Consider the following 25,577-nt stretch of genomic DNA (forward strand, 5'->3'; position numbering starts at 1 on the left):
AGAAAGAGAAAAATTCATTTTTATTTTCAATTTTTATTAAAAATATTTTTCTTTAATTTTTATTACTATATTTTTTACTTTTGTGTAAATTTTTTCAAATTCTATTTTACTTGCATCATTTTATTTTAGTCTACTTCAGTGTATTCACCTTTTCAAATTTTCAAATGATTTTTTTTCTCTTTTTCTCTTTTTTCTTTTCTTTTTCTTGAGTGCAGAAAGAGAAAAATTTCATTTTTACCTTCAGTTTCTATTAAAATATTTTTCTTTAACTTTTACTATATTTTTTTGCTTTTATGTAAATTTTTTTCAAATTCTATTTTACTTTCGTCATTTTATTTTAGTCTACTACAGTGTATTCACTTTTTCAAATTTTATATGTGTGTGTGTGTGTATATATATATGTGTGTGTGTACACACATACACACACATTTTTAGAACTTATTAATGTATACGGGCAAGACAAAGGGTTTAAATGTGTATATATGTGTGTACACAGACATATTTTTAGAACTTATTAATGTATACAGGCAAGACAAAGGGTTTAAATGCAATAGAAATATGCTATGTGCTTATTCAGCATACAAACAACCTTCCTAACTTCTGAAACTCCATCTCTGTATGGTTGATGGTAGGCAGAAAGTCAAGAAGGCAGATGATTTCTCTACCCACTCCAGGTTTCCAGAATATGGAGACAGGAACTGCCATTCATGACTCACCTTGAGGAAGTGATGGACAGCCAGATGTTAATAATCATTGTGGCAGTAAAGAAGTCAGCAGTTCAGCAATGATAGTTTGTTCCTGTAATGGAAATAAGAGGCAATGAGTGCCCAGTAATGGGGGCACTAACAGTAGTATCCTATCCAGTTGTTTCCTGGCTGCAAAGACTGTTCTGGCTCATGCTTGTTATCTACACAGGGTCCCCCAACATTTGCACAGATCCCTTAAGCTATCTTCTATGTTTCCAACCAATTATGCTACTTGTGACCAAGAATGTTGACTAATAAAATAGGTACAAAGTGTTGTGGATGTTACATTTATTACAGCTCCCAACTAAGAGAGAAGAGCGGAAGGAGAGGGAGGGAAGGATAGAGGGATAGAAAGATGGAGAGAGACAGAAAAAAAAAAGAGGAGGAGGAGGAAGAGGAAGAAGAAGGAAAAATACATGCGTCCACCTCTAAATCCAAAGAAATAATTCTTGTGGTGCTAAACACCTACACAGCATTTAAGAAGCAGCAGCATTTCACCAGCGGGTTTTAAGAGCAATGAAGAGTGATACAGTGTAGGTAAAGTAAAAGTAAACAATACTTATACATTCCTTAAAAATAATAAAATGATAGAATTGAAAATAAATAATGACTTATCAAACAAACCTGAATGGGTTAAGCTTCTCTATTAAAATGCAGTCATTCATTCACTGGGTCAAAACATAGACAGTATTGAAGATTTTTTTTTTAATTTTTTTTAACGTTTATTTATTTTTGAGACAGAGAGAGACAGAGCGTGAACAGGGGAGGGGCAGAGAGAGAGGGAGACACAGAATCTGAAACAGGCTCCAGGCTCTGAGCTGTCAGCACAGAGCCCGACGCAGGGCTCAAACTCACAGACCGTGAGATCATGACCTGAGCAGAAGTCAGACGCTTAACCGACCGAGCCACCCAGGCGCCCCGACAGTATTGAAGATTATAAGAACACCAGGGAAGCAAAAAATTCAAAGAGTTTAAATATGTATACCACCTTCACAGACTGCATTCTTAAATTCACAGCCAATAAAACTAGAAGTAAAATATTCTTAAAGGGAAAACATTACCAAAACAAAGGGTTGGACATTTGAAAGATGAATAAAATGGATAACTTCCAAACAGACTGATGAAGGAAAAAGGAAAGAGTGCAAATGTACATCAAAAATAAGAAAATATAAAAATGTTATGAGCAAATTCAAAGTACAAATCAGAAAAAAATTGAAATACTCAGGGAAATGGCTTATTTTCTAACAAAATATAATGTACTGTAATGATGTCTTTAAGGTGAAAGCAAATCTTTAATAGAGGCATAACCACATATGCTATTGGAGAAGAAATGTCAGTGAGGCTCTTATGCAATTGTGCCTATGGTGGAGGAAAGCGGACTGGCCAGAGCCCTGCCTCACCTGCCACGACATCAATACCAAGGACCATTCAGGTATCACTTTTGACCACACAGCTCATGAGAATGCCATATGTCACTACTGCCGGGAATGATGAACAATCCCTGAGCAATTCTGAGCAGTAAAGCTTCCCATTGAGTGTGCATGCTCCATCTCTCCCAGGTGATAAGAACAGCATGTGAGATGGAAAGAAAAGAGCTGCAGTGTGCAAAGTGTGGGCACAGATGCTGTGGAGACATGACAAAAGCCTGAGCAGGGGAATATGACAACAGACAGGGATGTAGAGTCAGGGACAAACAGGCAAAATATTTGAAGGATAGAATTGATAGCACCAGGTGACAGATTAGAAGGTGTAATTATGAAACACAGAGGCTTCTAGAATTCTTTCCAGTTCTAGGTCATGTGCAGCTGGGGGGGGGGGGGGGCATGCAAGACAAGGAGAATTGGAGAATTGGAGAATTGGAGAATTGGAGGAGGAGGAGGAGAGGAGGAGAATTACAGCAGGCTGAGGGAGGGGTGTAAGAAATGAACAAAGTAGCAATACCCACCTCTCTCGTGTTCCATTGCTAAAAATTAAAGGGTGTCTTTCTGAGCCATTATGTGGCATAGTGAGTGCTTGCTATGGTGAACCAGCCAGCACAGACACACAAATGCAAAGTGAAGAATGGGGATGAAAAATATTACAAAGCAAAATAGTTCAAAAATTCCAGTTTGTGCTATGAAAAGTAGCAGCTTATATTCATTAGCATTAAGTCTATCTAAAAATTACAGAAAGCCAAAAATGAACACTGGCTTAAACAATATAGAAATTCATTTACTTGGTATATAACTAGAGCAATCTTGTCCTAGTTTTGCAATTCCATGATTGTCCAGGACCATGGCTTTTTCAGGCTTGTCCCATTAATCCCAACAGCTTCTATTTCATGGTCCAAACTATCCCATATCTAGTCAATATGTCTATTTCCTGATTTCAAGAAATAGGAACAGGAAGGCATGTCTCTTCTTTAGGTATACTTTTTAAACATTACCCACACCATTTCCCTTAAATATGCTATATTCCTTGGATACTTGATCTTGTTTAACTAAAAGGAAGCCTGGGTAATCTAGTTTTAATTTTCAGTGGCCATAATGCCCAACCAAAATTGTAAGGTGCTATTTCTACATAAGAAATAAAGATGAAGGGAGCCTGGATGGCTCAGTCAGTTGAGCGTCCGACTTTGGCTAAGGTCATGATCTCACAGTTCGTGAGTTCAAGCCCCGCCTCGGGATCTGTGTTGACAGCTCAGAGCCTGGAGCCTGTCTTCAGATTCTGTGTCTCCCTCTCTCTCTGTCCCTCCCCTGCTCGCACTGTCTGTCTGTCTTTCTCTCTCTCTCTAAAATAAGTAAAACATTAAAAAAAGAAATAAAGATGAGATTTTGGTGGACAACCACATAGTTAATTGACAATAAATTTTCACATTGTAATATATGGGTAAATAATGTTATGCCTTTTTAGCGAGATAGACACTGTTCAGTAATACTATCTTTGCATGGAAATGTTTAGATCTTGATTTCTTGGCCAATTCACTTTATTCCTGTAACACCTATTACTGGTTTTCACCTTTATGACTCCCTGTTTTATAGACACTGCCACAGAAGCTATGCTTTTAGATTTTTCTTGGCATCTTTTTAGTTTTTATCTATTAATAATAGATGTATCAAAGCCTTTTATGGCCTGTTGTGCTGTACTGCAAATTTGAGCAAAGGAGTTGAATGACAATCACACAGCTTCTAAGAGCATAGGCAGAAATCTGTAACTAAAGACATGGCAAATGAAGTAAAGCAGGACTTTGAAGGCCAAGGGCACAAATCCAAAAAATGGAAAAGAATAAATCAAGTGGGAGAAGAGAAAAAATAAAACTTTTCTCTTGGGGTGCCTGGGTGGCTTAGTTAAGTGTCGGACTCTTGATTTCGACCCAGGTCATGATCTCAGGGTTGTGAGATCAAGCCCCGCATCAGGCCCTGTGTTGGGCATGGAGTCTGCTTAAGTTTCTCTCTCTCCCTCTTCCTCTATCCCTCCCTCACTCATTGATGCACACTTTCTCCATCTCTCTCTCGCTCGCTCTCAAAAAAAAAAAGTTTTTTCTCAATGAAGAAAATCATGAGAAATAATATACTGAAGAAGTTAGAAAATATGAGAACAATCCTCAACACCCAAATGACATCATTAAAGTAGGGTTTTAACAGTACCAAATACTTTCCAATCAAAATAATATTAGTAGTATTATGTACTATACAAAACATAAGTCTAAAAATTCCTGTGGAGGTAATGGGGCTATGTCTAAAAATGTACTGGCTAAATATTCTGCCAATCACTCAGGTTAATTTATTTGTTTTTTATCCAGAAAACATAGTCAAAAATAGTCCCAAGAGATTGATCACATACAAAAATTCAGATCCAACAATTGATACCTACCAAGAACTTGGGGGTGAAGTAATGCAGAAAGACACAAAGATTAGCTCTCTTAGTCTTGGTTCCCCACAACTTTCTTGCTTGTAAATATATTTTTATACTAAGTTCATGAAATTTAAAAAGAACACTGCTCAATGAGTCCTGGCTTCTTGCGGAACTAAGGAATGATTCATTACCGTTTACATTTATTTTAGAGGTAGTGATATCAATTTAATTAGATAGCCACATGTAAAAATGAGTGATGCATAATGCAAGCCGTGTTTACTTCTAGAAAAACATAATACATCCAAATACTCTTTTCAACATCTAAAAGTTGCAATTCAGGAAGAAGTCTCCTGCAGAGACACAATAATAATTCCTTCTTTTGAAAAGAAAATTATAAATAAGACTAGAAATAACACTTAATTAAAAGCAGAGCTTTTCTGCAATAAAATTTCCAAGAAGAAGAAAACATATAATTTGGACATACATTCTAAAAAACAGCTGCAGAAACAGGATTCAACAATGAAGTGTCTTGACTGGAGAACAGCTACATTAAAAAAAAAAAAAAAAACTAAAATGAAATAAGATGGTGACAGGGGAAAGAAAATGAGAGGGGAGGGCAGTCAACAGATTCTGCCTTCTACTTTGCAGAGCACATAGTATCTAAATTCGGTGTCTCCACATTTGCTTCATATAACTCTGTCATTCTTTAATACTGATGACAATTGCTTTGACCTTTGAAAAGTCTTGTATTTTTGTACATTGACTCTGTGAGACATGTTTACAGAACTGCAGATGCCAATATTTCCAACATCGTGAACTAAGCAAATTTAAAAGTAATATTTTATAAATACTCTATTTCCTAGCCCTCCTCCCCCCGCCACAGAAACATAGAAAGTCAGAGTTGCATGTATATACTAAAAGATGATAAAGGGCAGATAAACTTTATTCTATAGAAGTGTACATAATAAAATTCAAAAATGACCCCTTTTTAAAAATCCAGGTTAAGATGAAGATAGAAAGTTTATTTTGTGTTTAAATATGCCATAAGAAATTTTAAAAATTAATAGTTATCATCCTATTTTAAGTGTGAATTTAAAAAAAAAAAAAAAGATGATCTATTTTTCAATAGGCATATTAAGCATTCACTTTGTTGAAGGACCTCGGGCCCTAAAACTATCTACGTCTTTAAAAACATCTTAATTTTGTTCTGGTCTAAGTCCTAAGATTTGATTCATATTAATAAAACTAATTTTTTCTGCACAAAACCTAGTTGTAAGTGATAGATAACAAACTTACATTTGTGCGGGTAAAAAAGAATCACTGTTCAGCAGTTTAAACAAATAAGCCATAAAGGGCTTGTATTCACATTTTGATTAATTACTGGCAAAGATAACTTGCTAATGTTTTCTCAAGTCACATAATTACTGCCCGATGTGGATGATGTTTGTGTTGTAATGCAGATTACTCATGAACCTTGACATTCATGGGTTTAACATTTGTAATTTCAGCAATTCCCAAGGGATTCAGTGATCCATAGCCTATAGCAATTTAAAATTTTGCTGAAGTACTTATTTATATGTGCTAATTGTGAGCAGAAATGGCACTGGAACTAGGAAAGTCCTGGGTAAAAGTCATAAGTGAGGACCAATCAAATCTTCTCAGAATCACTCAACTACGTCTTTTGTTTAACCTTATTTAAGTGTTCTAACCTTAATAGACCAATTTGGCAATGATTTTTATATTACTTTCGGTTTTTTTTTTTTCATTTTTTAAAAATTTATTTTAGAGAGGGAGAGGATAGAAGGACAGAGGGAAAGAGAGAATCTCAAGCAGGTTCCATACTCGATGCAGAGTCCGACGCAGGGCTTGATCCTACAACCCTGGGATCATGAGCTGAGCAGAAATCGAGAGTCAGATGCTGAACCAGTTGAGTCACCCAGGCGCCCCTGTAATATTCCTTTACTCAACCAATTGATCTATGCAGCTGTACAGTCTACGTTAAAGTTTGGTTTATCCTTTTTTGATTTATGACTTAAGTAAACAGTTCCACTTGTATGATCAGCAAATGTATATTTTACATTAATATCAATGTAATATTAATTACATTAATTAGCATAGTATCTATATAATGCAACATTAATGTTCCAATATCAAGCCATGCCTCATTTAACAAATATTATAGATGGAAGATTCCAAATTGTGCGGCCCTGAAAAATTAAAGCTAAAAACTAAATTCACATTTACTTGCATAATTTTACATAAAACTACACCTGTGAATTAAGTAGTAGAAGATAATTCTTGTGTGAATTAAATGATAAGACATTGCATTCAACTAGAAAAATAGTTGGTGAAGCCAGCTATGACAGTTTGCATACCCAGGAGACTAAGAGGCCTTTGAATTCAATAAAACGCAATAATGCTGGAATCACACTGCCTGGGATTGAACCCTGGCTCTCCACTATGGAACTCAGGCAAGTTACTTAACCTCTCTGTGCCTATTTCTTATAGACAGTAACAGTAATGTCATCATTTGTTTCTATTGTGAGGATTAAGTCAGATGTCTAGCAGAGTACTGGGCACATAGTAAGAGCTCAGTGAATTTTAGTTTCACCACTGCTAACTCTCTGGGGAGTTAACTCACTAGGGAGTCTAATTTGTGAGAAGGAGTTGTTCGGATGCTAGCAGACTTAATGAATTTCCCAGGTTCTATACCTCAGCAGACTATGGTAGTGTTTTCCTCATTTATTATATAATCTCATTCAATCAACTCACAAGCATTGATTTACTTTTTGTATTATGAGGCAAATAAGAAAACTATGTTTTAGAGACAGTGCTAGCCAGAGTAAGAGAAATTAGAAATAGAAGTAGACATTAGAGAGACAGGGAGATTGAAACAGGGAGAGACAGTGATAGATGATAGATTATGAGATAGGTAGACTGGCAGGTAGGTAGATAGATTAGATGATAGAGAGAGAGAGAGAGAGAGGTAGACAGATGAATATAGATAGATCGACAGATTAAGATAGATGAAACATAGATGATACAGTTTGTACTAACATTCCAGTTAAGAGGTGACTGCAAATTTTGTGAGCAAAGAGCCCTGAAGAATAGGTTAATTTAATGAAAATAGTATTGATAAAATTTGCCCCCAAACTTAAATCCTTTAGGTGGAAGCTTTTCCTGCATAGGCAGGAAAGTAAAACATACAATTTACAATCCTAATTCAGTTTCTAATTTGTACAAAGTTGCAATATGATATTAATTGCCTAATTATATTGGCTCTGGACTTACAAATTTAAATAGCTATGATTCAATAAACTATGCTTTCAACTAAGTAAGTGAAATTCAGTGTGGAAAATCTTTCTCCATGTTTCTCCCTCCTTTCCTCTCTCCTTTAATTTATTTATTACTTTTTTTTAGGTTTATTTATTTAGTTTGAGAGAGAGAGAGAGAGAGAGAGAGAGAGAGAGAAACCCAAGCAGGCTCCCCACCACCTTCATGGAACCCAACACAGGGCTCAATCTCATGAACTGTGAGATCATGACCTGAACCAAAATCAAGAGTCAGATGCACAACTGAGCCACCCAGGCGCCCCTATTTATTTATTACTTCTGTGTACAACTTCCATTTAATAGTAGCCTACCAGCATCTGAAAAACAGTTTAAACTAATATTTACACTGCTTCAACTATTCCTAGGACTTTGACTTTTTGAAAAGATTATAAATAGTGTTATTTTTAACTTCAAAAATGGAGTTGAAGATCAATGTTCCCTAGGAATCAAAATGTTAATATAAAATATAGTCTTGAATGACTTATAGTAACTTTGTGTATAAGATAAAAACAAAAACAAAATCTTAACTCCTTCAGAACCTGAAAGATAATAAGGTTTTAAAATACCTAGGTATGTGTTTCCTTTCCTAACACTAACAGCCCCATTTCCTCCCTTTATAATTCCCTTTTAAATTGAGGATAGCCTGAATGTTAAAATAAAATCATAAAATAAAATACTTCAAAGTCTGTTCCTAGAACACTCGTTCACAGTTCTGCAATAGCACTTATTACATTTCATAGTTTATCTATGTGTCTTTGTCTCCCTCATCATCATTCTATCGAGTCCTAAAAGACATTGACCATAACTTAGTAATGTTTGTGACTCCCATGCTTAACCTCCCATTTCCTACATTATAGGCGTTCAAAATATTTTTAACAAACAAAGAGAAATATTAAGGAATATGAGTAGACTTCACTAGTCTCTGGTCATAAAGATACCAACAATATAAAATAAGTATAGAATTCAGTTGAGAAACATTCAGAAAACACGATGTTCTTACTGACAAGATTAAATATTTAATATTGGAACTAATCTATACAAAATGGTTATGGAGAATGGTTAGCTTAGTTTCAAGTAATGAAGATAAGGGACAAATTTACAACCTGGGCTTATGGTTTCAATGCATATGAAAATGTCAGCCCCATAGAACATACTTTTCCTAGGACACCTAGCACGTCAGGAAAAACTATTATTTGGCTATTCATTCACATATTTGATAATTTTTTAATTGAGTGCTAACTGGAGTGTCAAATACATAGTGTCCAAAATTTGTCCAAATGGATTTTACAGCCAGTTTGAAGCAGGACAAGAATGTCTGCAAAGAAATAGAGTCAAAGGGGCTAGATATGCACACAAGATGCAATGTGCATGTAATGGAAAGAATCATCAATCTTACCTGGGTATGAATAAAGGCATTAGAAAATATGGTAATATTAGAAAATATGGTGGCAATTTCTGGATTACAAACTCCAGAATATTTTGAATGTAGAGAGCATCTGTTCTTTTAGAGTGACTAAGTCTCAAGCATGAATGATCAAAACAAAAGTGAGTTTTGCCCACCAATTAGACTAAGTATTGCTAGAATCTGAAAGCAAAACAAGGAACCTAGTACCAAAATCCTGGGTCTCTGGATCAAAATCTGAATATCATTTTGTTCTTCTTGGACCTGTGAATATTTTTCCTATTTCCTAACCAAATTAACTCTAAGAACACTACCAGTAGGACACCTGGATGGCTGAGTTGGTTGAGTGTCCAACTCTTGATTTCAGCTCAGGTCTTGATCCCAGGGTCATGGGATTGAGTCCTGTGTCAGGCTCTTCATTGAGCATGGAGCCTGCTTAAGATTCTCCCTCTCCGTCTCTCTCTCTCTCTCTCTCTCTCTCTCTCTCTCTCTCCTTGTGCCCCTCTCCCCTATTCATACTCTTATAGTAAAAATTAAAATTAAAAAAAAAATACCACCATTTATGAAACCTTAGAGACTGAACTAAGATGTGTAGTGATGAATTTTCTAGATTAGTTCATTTTGCTAAATACTCATTAGTGGTGTACTAGAGCCCTTTGATTGTTAAAATTGCAGGAACTTATGAGCATTTTATAAGCTAAATAAACAAAGCTATAAATACTCAAAATCTTCCTAACACTCCATCTTTCTGTTGTTTATGCTCTTGAGCTGATTTCCACCACTGTATGCGTAGGGTGGAAATACTACGTAAATGTGTGCTGCTTCACATCTTTTCCCAACTCTACATTCAGGGACATTGGTAAAAATTGGCCATGATGGGAGTCTTAACACCATAAAGACTACAAAGCAGGACTTGATTTATTGTTTTATTGATGGTCTAGACTGAAAAAAGTGATGGAAAAAATCTTAAGAGCACAGATTAAACTTAATAAAAAGGCATGTTTAGATTCATATTGTGAATAGCACAAAAATTCAAGCAAATAGCCTTGCAGTGTCCTATTATCTGATTCAGAAAAGCAGTTGCTCACATTATTGAAGAACTAATGAGGTTCCAAACATATTTTCATTAACTCACTTTTGTCTTGTCAATGTAGTAAAAATATCAACCAATATTTATGTTAAAACTTTGCTCATTTTCCATTTACAACCGTAGTTTAGCTACACAGACTAGAGTTCAGCAAAAATCAATGCAAGCATTCTGAAAGAATCAACCGGTGATACGGAATTTACAACAAAGAATGGTTTATTATTTATAAATTGCAAAATACAGGTTCTTCTATCTCTAAAATTTGTAACCATATTTATACATATACACACATTCTGTCTACATTAAGTTATCAAAATTCATGAAAGAATAAATGTAAGCCTAAAAATGTATGTATGTCGATTCTGTAGAGTTGGCTGAAGTGGATAAAACTGTTTATAATTAAATTAGTTCTATAAATCTTACCCAAATTTCCAGTTCCAATCTTTATCCTGTCCTCCTCTTAGTTGTTCACTTTTTTTTACTTTTTTGTAGAACTTACAATTGTTAGTGACTTGTATAATTTTTGGCCTAATGTATGTCTTCTTACACCCACACATAGAAGCTTTTGCAGTAGGTTGTGTCCATCTTGTTCCCTACTGAATTCACAGTGTCTATCACAGTACCTGAAATTGGTCATGGTGGGAGTATTTACACCATGATTCATGGAAAATCCATATTAAACATTTACATTACAGACAAATGAGCGAATGAAGAAAAGAATGAATACTCCTGGAAGACATTATTTTATTGTTATTTGAGCCATGGGCACTGATGAGAACATTAGAAATGCAGTTTGAATTTGTCAATAATGTGTTGTAGAAGAGTAAGTCACGTTTTTAGCTGATAACTCTTTCACAGCATTTGAACACTCAAAACTCCACGATAAAATTTTCTCCCTCCTTCCACTCTCTACCCCTTCGTGAAATATAACCTGAATGTGGCGGACGCTCAAGAGACTGACAGAGGCAGGGAAACACTTGGAATGTAAAAGATTTGAAACACTGAAATTTCATTCTCTTCTGCCTAAACTTCCTCTTATAAAACTTCCTCATATATAAAACAATAGCTTCATTATGAGAGGGGAAAAAAAGGGGGGTTACAGCTCTTTCAGGTTTGAGAACAATTAAAATGTTGTTTAGAGCTGTCTCCCTGACAACTTTATGTCATGGATTTGAGGAAGTTCTGGCTTAAACAGAAGCTCAGAAACCAATGACTTTTTTTTTTTCTTTCTAGAGCATTCAATCAATCAATAATGGAGAGTACTGAACTTAACAATTCTCTTTTTCAATGAGGATAAAAATCCTAAACCACTTATGCTCTTACAAATTTTAAGACATTGAAGAAATGTTTTAAACACTTTAACATATGCACTTAAACTAGGAGAAATAAAGGAGAAATGCATAATAAAAATATATGAGGACTAGGTTGTGAAATACTGAAATGATAATATGTTTACTTATAGACAAATATAACAGGTAGGTATAATTGAGTTTCTATGTTTTTTTAAAAAACTCCCAAACATATACCAATTAAATTCTCAGTGCATTAACTTTATACTTTGTTTGCCTTGGATTTAAAAAGTAGCAACAGTCTGTATAAGAAATCTTAAGATAGATGAATAAAAACCAATTGTGTAAAATTAAAGTAATATGGCTTTTGATAGCAGATTTTAGAAGGGACACTGGGCATTTTATGAGACATTTTTATGCTAGTATAGCAGTTTATTATATGAAGAACAAGAGATCACATGTTTTTTAAAGAAAATTTTAAATAAAAATTGCCAACCACAGTCATACATATTAGAAGGGAAAATCACAATGTCATGAAGCATTCTTCTACAAATCAAGATTTGTTAATCTTCATTAAATCTTAATTTGTTAATCAAGGTAATAGAGTCCTTAAAACTATAAAGTAGAAGTCATTTAATTTATTAAATCTTTATGTACTTATTATATCTGAAGGTTTTTATTTTCAGACCCAACACTGTAGGCCCACGACACTCCAATTTCTGAATTAATAGAGTTAAAAATAATAAGTGAATTCACAACTTACTCTGTGATAGCCATGAGAGGGGAATGTTTCTGAACAGGGAAAAAAAAACAACCTACTGGAAAAAATGATAAAAGGAGAATTCATCAGTGAACAATTTTCTGAGGAAAGGTAGAGTTTCCTTATGCACAGGTCCCATACATCTTTGTAGGCCTAACTCACTACTCCATTAAAAGCAAAAAAGCAAAAAGTAAAATTTCCTTATTATGTCTCTATAATTATATGCCTGTGAGTTCTAGAGGTACTTTTTTTCTTTTCTAAAGTTCCTCAGCAAAATGGAATGATTATTACTCTAATCTTTTTTTTTCCCTTAAAGCCAAATATGGCCTCCAAAGTTTTATAAACACAGCACTCCAAAGAGCTACAACTAAAATGATAACTGTCACCTACTTGTGGTCTGTGGCTTACAGAATTTTCAGTTAGCAAAATAGCATTAACATTTTAGGCCAGAGAAGTGGAATGGGATATATAGTAGACAAAGAAAGCAGGAATTCATTGGGTGGCAGAATAGTATCTCCTATGAACTTCTACAGACTCAGTGAATTGACCTAGGGCCCTAGACCAAGTCTGTTCTAGAAGTGACCATTTATCACTGGATGATCTGAACATAAATCTCTTCATAGATATGAAAAGGAGGGCATGTTACTAGGACTAAGATATGCATACAACTTAGGGCATGACTCCAGGATAAGATGTTATAGATGGGAAGATTGGTGACCCATGAATGAAGCCTTCTAGGGGATTAGTATGTCCCAACCCACAGGTGAAGAATTTCCTTTTGCTTTGTCAACTGAGAAACCTTGGATTTGCAGTTCCACAGTTTGAAACAGCTATTGAATTTAAGGGTATTAGAATTAATGAGGTTATAAGCGGTCAACACATGGTCTTTGAGAAATAAAAAGATGTTTATAACTGAGAAAGTAATGGACTGTGGTCGAACTGGCTAGACCACCCAATTCATCTCATTAAGTAGCACACACTGGAATTCGGTCAGGAAGTCTAACTGAAAAGAGAAAATGATGTGTTCCTCCCTTAAGCTACCAATATTACCTGCAATACTATTTTTTCATGGTTATCAACATTTTAAGGTGGGTGGTTTAAGTTTTAAAAGTGAATCAATAGTCTGTTTCTTAGTTTTGCCGAATTAGGTTTATTTTATACACATACGTCAGTAAAGTGTTCAATGAGCTGAGGTAAACAGAGCGGTTGATTGTTTCACCATGTTGCGGTGATACATAGGTGTTTAGGGATAGATGGTGATTCTATGAAAAGCTGACTTGGCTAAAATGGAAAATAGCATTAATAAAATACAGAAGCAAATGTGGTCAACAGCCCACTACAGCATTATTTTTCACACATCTTTTCACTACTTAGCTCAGTTAAATTCATGATCCATAAAGCACAGAGCAATAAAATCCATTTCTTGTTCTTGTGTTGAATTAAAATATTACTAATCATGCTTGAAACACCACTGTTTCTGTAAGGACACTGTAAATCTAGTTCAAAGACTAAATAACTATGGGTATTTTTCCGTTTTAGCAAATAATCAATGGACGCAATATTTTTAATCTTCTTTTAAAATTCTTCAAAATAATAAAAAGGGGATTTTGTCATCAATACCACCACTCTGATCAAATGCCAAATTAAAATCTCCACAAAAGTCAAGTCATTCATGCAATACTTCTCAGTACCTATTTATTTTCTGGGGATATGGTGATCCACAGTTGGAACATGGGAAAATGCTAATTTTGGATTGGTGTTAGCATGTTAATATTTTTCTCTACTACTTTACATGAAAGTAATTGTCCTTTACAATAAGTTATTGATATGTACTAAAAGGCACTTTAATGAATTATACTGAGCCACTATAGAGTTTATTTTTCTTAATTCACCTCCTTCCATACATATTAAATAATTGTGGGGATCATAAAAATGAATTGGTAAACATTTACATAATTGTTTACCATAGAGTATTAGGACTTCATTTTTTAAGTTAAACTTTCTCAGATAGCTATATCTTATCTTAAAAACCTATCACTAGAGGTGCCTGTGTAGCTCAGTCAGTTGAGCAACCAACTCTTGATTTCGGCTCACGTCAGGATTTCACAGTTCCTGGGTCGGAGCCTGCATCGGTTCGAGCTCTGCACCGACAGTGCAGAACTTGCTTGGAATTCTCGCTCCCTTTCTCTGTTGCTCTCTGCCCTTTCCCAGCTTGTGCTCTCTCTCTCTCCCCTTCTCTCTCAAAAAAAATAAATAAATAAAACCTATCACTAGAGCATAATCAAAAATTATGAATTTAGTAAAGTGTTAGGAGATACTCCTAAATTCATTTAACACCTACTATAAATTTTTGAAAATTTATTTGGGGTAAATTTGTTTGGGGGCTTTAAATGGAAATATGAGTGAAAAGTTAATTTCTTGCTAGTGTAATGCAACTTCTCCAAAAAATTAAAAATTAAAATTTAAACAAATAATTATTAATATTATTCTACAATGATATTTGGTGTGGCTATTTATATGCAATAGACTATTCTCGATGACATTTAGAGTATAAGACAACTAGAAACAAGTTGCTGAACAACTCATCACATTGACCTCTGGAGGGCAGAGGTCAATGGAATGTGGAGGTCACAGATTGGCCCTTAAACTTCTCAAACCACAATTCACAAAGGTGAAGGCAATTTCTCTTTTAGTCCCTTTGTGGGGATCTGCCAGGTAAAGAACATCATTTCTAACTCCACACTTCTTTTCAGAAATGTAAATAGTAGTAATAATAATGCAATTTGACATTACTGAACACCCACTATTTACTAGATGCTGTTCAAATGTTTTTTGACTCACTTACTCCAAACTGTGAAGCAGGTGACAATATGATACTTATTTTACAAAAGGAAAAAAGGGAGAATAAATCATTTATCTTAGCACTAATAAACTGGCTAGTAAATTAGGCAGAAAGCAGTGAGAGGGTCCTAGTTTTTGTTGAAGTTATGTATATTAATGAAACTTACATTTGTCTGACTTTGGTGAACTGGTGGCTTAGGCTAGAATTTCTATTTGTATAAAGAGTGAGAATTATCTTGAGAAAGGAGTATTCCTGAAGAAATAGGGACCCTGCTGTAACCAACTCGAGCTAGAAGCAACTATCGAATGACAAAATTGTTTCACTAGAAACTCGGTAGGTCCTTGGGATGCTGGAGGTGAGGACAGTGCCAACTAAAATATGTAAAACAAATAAAGGGCAGGAAATTGACCCACTTAACTTTGGAAATAGCACTTCTCCAAGAACTTTAGATCATTCCAAATTTTCCAAAGTCTAAATTATTTGTGAGGGTTATTTTGAGTATTATATCCTGAGAAAGCTCTGGAGAAGTAGTTGCTAAACTTACCCACCTAATCCCCAAATCATTACCCCCATCCAAAAGAAACACAGAAAGGACACTTTTAAGTATACAATTCAAAAAGGCTATGAGACAATGTGTTATATACTTGGCAAAATGGCCAAATAATCTAATTTCTGAATGTGACCCTAGATAAAAGGAAACTTATGCTCACGCAAAAATATGTACATGAACGCTCATAGCAGCTCTATAAATAAACACCTAAAACTGGAACAGCCCAAATGTCCCTCAACAGGTGAGTGAATTAGAACATAAACACGAGTGTATCCACTCAGTGGAATATTACTCAGCAACTGAAAGAGAATGAATAGTGATACATAAAGTTTCCATGAATCTCAAAGGCATTACATGGACTAAAAGAATCCAGCTTCAAAAAATAACATACTGCATAATATATTTATCTGACATTCTCCAAAGATAGTACCATCGTGATGGAGAAGAGATCAGTGGTTGTCAAGGGTTGGAGAGGAGGGACTATAAAGGAAAGCATCAGAGGACATTTTGCATTAATTGAACCATTCTGTACCCCAATTGTAGTGGTGGTTAGACAAATATAAACTTGTTAAAAATTCATAGAAGTGAACATCAAAAGAAAAACTGTCAATTTTACTGATACCTTTAAAAATGATAAGCAAACAAAAATACCTATCAATGACCTCAGCATCTAGGTCGTGGCATCAAAAAATTATTTCATTTCAGGGAAATATTTTTGAAAAGCTGAGAATTAGAACGAATTGAGGGGCGCCTGGGTGGCTCAGTTGGTTGAGCGTCTGACTTCAGCTCAGACCATGACATCACGGGCTTGTGAGTTCAAGCCCCACGTCAGGCTCTGTGCTGACAGCTCAGAGCCTGGAGCCTGCTTCCGATTCTGTGTCTCCTTCTCTCTTTTCCCCTCCCCCACTTGTGCTCTGTCTCTCTCTGTCTCTCAAAAATAAGTAAATGTAAAAAAAAATTTTTTTTAAAGAAAGAATTGAAAACTGCATATCATAGCATCAGCTATCAATCTCATATTAAGACCAGAATAGAAAAATAGATGTAATTGCTAAGGGTCTTTTACAAGTAAACATCTTCTGTTTTAGTTCAGCTCAGCAAATAATGTGTTGAGTTCCTACTGCATACATTAAACCCTGAGTAGAGACATTCCCACCAAAAAACCCCACTAAGTTTAGGGGAAATTTCATTAACTGAGTGGATTCAGTTGGGTTACTAATACAACACATAGTTCAGCAGATTCAATAGCTAAAACTTGTCTACAAAGATTTTGTATTCTTTGGCTGAATCCCATTACGAGGCATTATGACTCATGTGGCATTTTTATTCTTCTCTTGAAAGATAGTTCTTTGTTTATTTGGTTCCCCTGCCCTATAAGTCTGAACAACTTTAATTTTTTTTTTAACGTTTATTTATCCTTGAGACAGAGAGAGACAGAGCATGAACAGGGAGGGGCAGAGAGAGAGGGAGACACAGAATCGGAAGCAGGCTCCAGGCTCTGAGCCATCAGTCCAGAGCCCGACGCGGGGCTCGAACTCACGGACCGTGAGATTGTGACCTGAGCCGAAGTCGGAGACTCAACCGACTGAGCCACCCAGGCGCCCCAAGTCTGAGCAACTTTAAAGTCAAAGACTATGCACAATGTAGATCTCTGTGCTTGGCCCTGCTCTGCACATTATACGTGGAAGGTGTTCATAAGTAACTACAGAATTTAAAGTGGTGGGAAAGTGCTTCATTATAGATTTACTTTATGCCATAAAAAACAAGCATTTTGTTTTTTTAAACTCACATTATATAGAGCCATGTACAATTTCATTTTTAGAGAAGTCATAAATTGTAAAAATAAGATTTACTTGTCAATAACCACATGAAACTGTCTCGGATGAATTTCACAGCTTCTTAAACTGCTTTGGAAAGTCTCGGGTAATTATATCTGGATAAACATACAGTAGGATGGGGTTCCATTTAGAAGAGACTCAGAGAGGACCTACAAGTCTTTTGTGTACAGGTGAGCTTTTTTTTTTTATTACTTCAAATCACTTCTTACCCTGAACCTTCTATTTGATGGCAGAGACCATGATTTAGCTTTCTTCTTCTCTGTCTTTCTTCATCTTATTCCTTACCCTCAGCATTCCTGGTAGAAAATTTAAGTCATTGTCCAATTGCAATAATTACAATTATTATTAGTATAATCTCCAATCTACTGAGATATTATACTATAATCAAGAACTTCTGAATCTCTTCATAACCAAATCCTAAATGATCCATTTGTATTGACAAATAGAACCATTGCCTCCAACAGCACATTTTCCTCCCATCTTGGTGCCATTTATGAAAAAAAGCACTTCCTAGGGGTGCCTAAGTGGCTCGGTTAAGTGTCAGACTCTTGATTTTGGCTCAGGTCATGGTCTCACAAACCATGAGACTGAGCACAGAGCCTGCCTGGGATCTCTCCTTGCCTCTCTCTCTGTTGCTCTCTGACTCTGTCTGAATCTCTGTCTCAAAAATAAGTAAATAAAAAAAGGTGCTTCCTTAAGTCATGTGGCTGTAGCTACAACTTCCTCACTTGCTTTACCAAGTCCACAAAAAAAGGCAGTGAATGAAAAGGCAGCAGTATCCTAGAATTCTTTATGTCTTAGATGGACAGGTAAGACTTCCAGCCATGCTTGATGCACTTTAAGGCAGACCAGCAAGAAGAAAAGTTAATGGAGTCCAAAATCCCTAATGATTTCACAGTTGCTAAGGAGGTCCTGTTTATACTAAGGTCAACAGTAGTGGCTTTAATGCACCTCTGTTTGTCTCAGTTGAGAACGTAACTTGGCCCCAAATTTCTATGGAAACCCAAAATAAGCACTAATGTGATTTTTAACCAAAACAGGTCTCCAGTGTTAGTGAATCACTCTTTAAATAAGGGCAGCTTGTTTTCTCACCATCCTAACCCCCCTAAGAATTCAAGACAGCATCCTTTAAGCTAGAGAATCTTGGCTTCCTGTAGTTCCATTAATTCGTGTCCCTCATTTGGACATTAACATGAAAGAAGCCACCGGCTGACCCCATGATATCCCTGGCACTAACACTTCGGTGGAGTGTAAATGGAAGGTAACTACTTATCCATGAGCAAAAGTGGATTGATGAATTGCATAAAAGGATGATGGATGGACTAACAGGCCAGACACGCAGTGCTTATAAATGGCTTTGAACTAGAGTGGCTGAAAAATATTGTTTCGTTTTGCACCCTTCCTAGCTTCAAAGCTTTAATTCATTACTCTTTATCTCTAGCAAAATAAAACTGAATGCACCACGCCATAGACAGTAATTTGATAGAAAGGACTGTGCAGACCACAAAAGGTTTACAAACAAACATCATGCAGTCCCTGCTGTCCTCCCCCTTCTCCCCAGCTCTCAAGGACCTCTGCCATGGTAGCAGTTGACTAATGAATGAGAGCTATTTTCCATGGATGAGGTGTGCTTGCTCTGCTGCTCACCACTGGAGCTGCTTTCTCGGACTGTTTGAGAGAGAGAGGGAGCTTTCAGTTTTCCCATCATAAGGTCTTGCAATTTGAGCTGCTTGCAAAGAAAGCCTCTGCTTTCAGAGCTGTTTTCTGTCAGTTGCCGGTACTAACTGATTTACTTTGTAAGGTCACAGCAGACAAATAATTGCAAATAAAGATTTTTCTTTTCTTCCTGGACTAAAAAGCAAAGAAGAGGTGATGAGTACCCCTTCTTAGTTAGTTCATCATGATTTGAGATTCATTTCACATACCTTTATCCTATTTCCAATTGTGCTAACCTCATCTTTTATTTTCTGTATTCTGATGCTTTGACATCTTGGAGACATGCTGTTCCCGAAGAGACAGCCTCTCCCGGGGTTAGCCGATGTCGATTTCGATTACGATTTTGATTTTGTAGGGACCGTAAACAACATGTAAGCATACCATACCTTTTATATTCAAACCAGTCAACCTAAAGCCCATACTGTTAACCACCTGCCTTAAAAGGGTCTCACACTTCAGGCCACTATCCACCTGCTCTAATCACCCCAGGGCCAGGTAGAAGAGGACCAGCTTCTGTGCCCCAGAGCCTGCTGAAATTACTGAAACGAATCAATCTGAAACCTACTTACCTTGCCTTGCTGGTCCCTTTCTGAGAAAACTACAATAAAGACTCTTGTCTCTAATTTCTCTTGCTTTCTCCACCTCATAGCCAATCCCAGTGCCTCCCGGTATGGCTGCCTTGTGTGGTGTACCGTGTCTGCCGCTTCCGGGGAATGGAATATAATAAACTTTCTTCACAACAGTCTTTTCCGGGTCTGTGGATCTTACCATTCCTGATGAAAATGAATCCCAAGTACCACTGAAAGACTAGTTAAGTCTTATATACTTTTCTTCCTTTTCTTAGTCTCAAAGGACAATTATCAATCAAACTTCTTCTAAGTGTAATCATCACTAAGTCGATCATTCAGATCAATTAATTTAAATTACCAAGACTCATACGTTAGTGAGATGCTTTGGCGAAAAAGCCACCATGTTCATAATTGTATTCCTGTTCTAAATGCATCTTTGCTCTTTTGTTAACTCTTATTACTTAACCACTAATGCTTCAGTTTCCTAATTTTTAAAATTGAATCACTCATTCTATCATTCAACACCAATGAATTGAAATGCATATTATATGTCAGGAAACGTGTTGCAGTTACAGAGGTAAATATGATATAGCTATGCCCTTCAAAGAACCCAGAGAGCTGAAGAGAGAGGAACTCACTTCTGACTAAGCAGGGAAGAGCTTTGGAGAAGGGAATTTAAGTGAATCTGCAATGGGTGGAGACAAGCAGAGTTATTCAATGCAGCTACCAAGATACCAGAACGTGAACCATCATCATAGGATTTACCTAGAATAGTGAAGATTCCAGAGAGCCTGGAGTAACTGCCATGTATGCTGTAAAGGTAGGTTGTGACTGAATGAAGATTCTTACATGACAAAATACGGAATTTAGACTTTGTCTTATGGGAACAAGGGTCAGGGCAGCAGAGTTTTATAACTAGATTTCTATTTTAGAATGATCATGTTGTTAGCAACTTGAAGGGTTGATTGAAGGAGAAATAGACCAAAGGTAGTGATAGGGTTGGTAGCCTGTCACTGTTGTCCAACTGGGAAATAATGAATGTTCAGCCTAGATAGGGGCAGGGAGAGAAAAGAAGCGTTTGAAATGATAATGTGAAGATTAAATCAAAAAAGAACAAGGATGATTTAGTATGGGAAGTGAGAAGAGGGGAAGTCTAAAAGACTTCCAATGGCTCTTACACGGATAGATAGTAATGCCATAAATGAGATGGAGAACAACAAAAAAAAAGTTGAAGCACAACTCTACGAATTCCATATTTTCGTGCTGAACAAGTTATATTAGCTAGAAGACAAAAAGAAATTTCACATATACTGATATCGTGATACAGGCCAAAAAAAATTAGAAACTATATAAAAAGGAATAATCTTAGAAAACACAAGGTATGTATTGCATTTTCAATTTTATATAAAAAAATTATAATTGTTCTCCAAAAATTACTTGTAACAAAAGATAAAACATATTCAATAATTTTTTTGGAATTTGAAATGCTTTTAATGTTTTGAAATGCTTTTACATCAGATCCCAATTTTAAACCAAACTTTTAGACTACTCTGCCTTACATTTTTACCTACTCAGGTTTCAATAATAAAAATTACTGAGTCACATTCAGTCCACATTATTTCACTAACACCTCCCACAACTCAGCTACACTTTTAGAAAATACGATTTGAAGGGAGGTTTGACTCTCATATAAACAGTTGTAATACTTTTAAGTCCTTTAGTGTTAATATCATAAAGAATTCTAACGCACTGACTTTCATATATCTGTATGCCTACTTTGTGCCCAAATTTAGAGTAAATTGCAGATATATGTATGAGTAGATGATATTCACATATCATCCCTGCAAAATAAAATGGACAAAATGCACTGTTTAAAACATGTTATATATGTTTTACCCCAAGAAGCTCTGAAAAATCAAAACTATAACCTCAGAATCATAGACGATATCTTAACTATTACAGCACATCATTAAGTGCTAGAAACAATTTGTTTTAATATCATTATATAGATTTTATACATAACCACCACCAATTGCTTACAGTACAGAGAGTGCCTATTTTTACAAGGAATGATCTTGAGAGAAAAAAATAAATTATTCAGGAAACAAAATCCCAATGAGGAAAAAAGAAAACCCTAGAAAGTGAATGCCAGTGACTGTTTGGCAGGGGCCACTGGATCAATGTCAGAGAATAATTATAGACAACCTCAGAGCTCCAGAAGCCTGAAAATAATAGCAAATGTATCTCAATACTACCAACACACACACTCACTCACACTTACACATACACCTACTCTTTATCAAGAAAACATGTAAATATATAGCATTAAGATATAAAATTTGTGATAAGTTTACTCATTAACACTCTTTGAAGAGAAAAATGTATGCATAGTTTCATTAGAAAATGAGTACATTGTTATCAAATATATTAGTATAGGTTTATACCATGCCTGGAATATTTGTTTCTTTATTTATCTAAAAATTAAGTTGTCAAAAGGCCAAATCTCTTTACATTCCAATTCAGAAAATCTTCACACAGTGTAATCCAGGCGGATGTTTTTCCTAGTGACTTGTTTTCAACGTACTTTATACTATTTTTAATCAAAATATTTTTTTAAAATTTAGAAGGCATATTACTGTGTTTTATTCTATTTTCATACTCCACTTTATATTTTTTAATGGCATAAAACTCTTCTGTAAATAGAGTCTAATATACGGTTCTATTTAAAAAAAAAAATTTACTTTAATAGATTATCATGTTACTCGTCTAAAAACCAAGGAGTTAATAAGTCAGGGTATGTGTGCTTAAAAAGTAATTTAGAGGGGCGCCTGGGTGGCGCAGTCGGTTGAGCGTCCGACTTCAGCCAGGTCACGATCTCGCGGTCCGTGAGTTCGAGCCCCGCGTCAGGCTCTGGGCTGATGGCTCGGAGCCTGGAGCCTGTTTCCGATTCTGTGTCTCCCTCTCTCTCTGCCCCTCCCCCGTTCATGCTCTGTCTCTCTCTGTCCCAAAAATAAATAAAAAATGTTGGAAAAAAAAAAAAAAGTAATTTAGAATGGCTAAAGTAAAAAAATACTGACAAGGCAAGTGTCGGCAAGAATGTGGACCAACTAGACTCTAATATCTTGCTTCGGGGGTGTGAAATGATTCAGCAACCCTGGAAAACATTTTAGGAGTTCCTGAAAAAAGTTAAACATACACCTACCATAAACCCAGACATCCAGCCCTTGGATGGAGAAAGAGAAGCATATTTCTACATAAAACCTACACATGAATGATTATAGCAGCTCTATTTGTAAGTACTCAATACTGGAAACAACCCAGATGTCCTGTACTGAGTAAGTTGATAAGCACACTGTGGTACATCCACACAATGGAACACCATTAAGCAATAAAAAATAAATTAACTATTGATAAATGCAGCAATTTAAATGAATTGCAAGTGCATTATGTTGAGTGGAAGAATCCAGTCTCAAAAGGTTGCATATTGTATGATTACATTTAAAGATAAACGGTAATAATGAAATACAGATGAGTGGCTGTCAGAGATGAAGGGGGTGATGACAAAAGGATAGCACAAGACAGCTCTTTGGGATGATGTAATGCTCTGTACCTGACTGTGGTGGTAATTATATGGGTCTTTCTACCTGTTAAATCCATAGAATTACATATTTAAAAAGCCAATTTTACTGAATGTTAGTACTTAAATTAAAAACAGGACAAAATAATAAAGGAAACATGGTCCCTGTACTTTCTGTGAGCAAAAATTAAAAGCTCTCTGCTCCACTCCATTCTTCAAAGAGAAAAGGTCTGAATAAGAACAGTGGGAGAAGGCTCTCTAAGTACATTTTCACGCATACATGTGTGTGTGTGCACATGCACACGTTTATATGTGCATGTTATTTTTTTCAGAAAAAATATAACATTTCATTCCCGCAAATTGAGCATTTATACTCTTTTGGTTACTATCTCAGTTCTCATTTTGACATTATTAATGAAAATAATACCTACAGAAACAGTTCCAGAGGGAAAAGTATTTTATGTACAATTAAGGAGATACACCCTGCTTTTGATTTGTACAACATACTAAGTGAAAGCACTGGATTTCAGTTCATGTGGGTTTTTAGAATTATGGTGTTGAAGCAGCTACTTTATATGCAAATATTTTTCAAAGATCAATCTTCTGTCTCACAGATTATAAACTGTCATATTTCACTCACTTTAAATCTGGCATATGTTAAAGTATTCCCTGTCGTGCTTTTATCGTCATGAACAGTAAACTATTCAAAGCTCAGAGGAATGGAACTAACAGCATGTTTATGGAGTTTCATCAAAACAGTTAGAGAGAATACAAATTAGTTAATTCATCAGTTTCATATGTCTGGGTAATTGACTCTACTTTTGAAACTTACAACCATAAGATTTTTGAAAGACTAAATACAATGGTTTGGGAAAGGTGGGATACAAGATTTGCTTATTTCATTTACAGCAAACGGTGATGTTGACAAATTGGACATCATAATTTTGTCCCTAAGACTTGGGTCTCACTGAAAAGCTGAGATACTTTGCTTAGTGTTTTAATTACTATCAGCCAGTAAATAAAAGGGAAATTTCAGTATTATATTCTTGTCGTCTAATATCCAGTCTTCTGCCTCACAAATAATTAAAAATTATCCTGACTCTGTCAGTAGCTATAGTTACAGAACTCCAACCAATACATCTTCCTTCCTCAAAATTCTATTTAACTGTTCAGAGATGGAGTTTTTCCTTTTTGTTTGGTGCACACAGAAATAGAAATAATTTTAAAATAATGCACGATCACAGTATCTGCAGCAATCAGGTCACTTAAAAAAAAGCTAAACAAGGAAACTATTCTACATTAGAAAATAAAATATTGTTTAGAACAAAGCATGTTCCCTAGTAAGAAACTATGGCTCTTCTTTTGTTTCATTTTAAATGCCACTGAATATTCTGAGGGAAAATCTTAAACTTTACTTAATCCAATCCCCAAAATGAGCTCCATAGGATAAAAGCTATATCTTTTTTGTTCAGCAGTCTATTATAACTGCCTAGGAATTATATGCACATATACACACACACACACACACACCATATATACATATATATGTATATACATGTATACATATATATATACATATATATGTATACATGTATATACATACATACATACATATACGTATATATGTATACATATATATGTATATACGTATATACATATATATGGTGTGTGTGTGTGTGTATGATTTATTTTTTGAGAAACAGAGCATGAGCAGGGGAGGAGTGGGGGGCAGAGAGAGAGGGAGATAAAGAATCCAAAGTAGGCTCTGTGCTGACAGGCTGACCACAGCAAGCCCCATGCAGGGGCTCAAACTCACCAATCCTGAGGTCATGACCTAAACTGAAGTTGGACGCTCAACCGACTAAGCCACCCAGGTGTCCCCCTAAGCAACTGTATATTGCATAAGTTAATTAACCACCTCATTTTACAAATGAGGCAAACCTAGCCTCGACATAACAAAAAGAACGGAACCAGGTTATGGTAGATTAGGTTTCTAACAATGGTCACAAAATTTCCTATGACATATGCTCATTTGCAA

This window comes from Panthera leo, chromosome C2, assembly GCF_018350215.1.
Source record: "Panthera leo isolate Ple1 chromosome C2, P.leo_Ple1_pat1.1, whole genome shotgun sequence".
NCBI lineage: Eukaryota > Metazoa > Chordata > Mammalia > Carnivora > Felidae > Panthera > Panthera leo.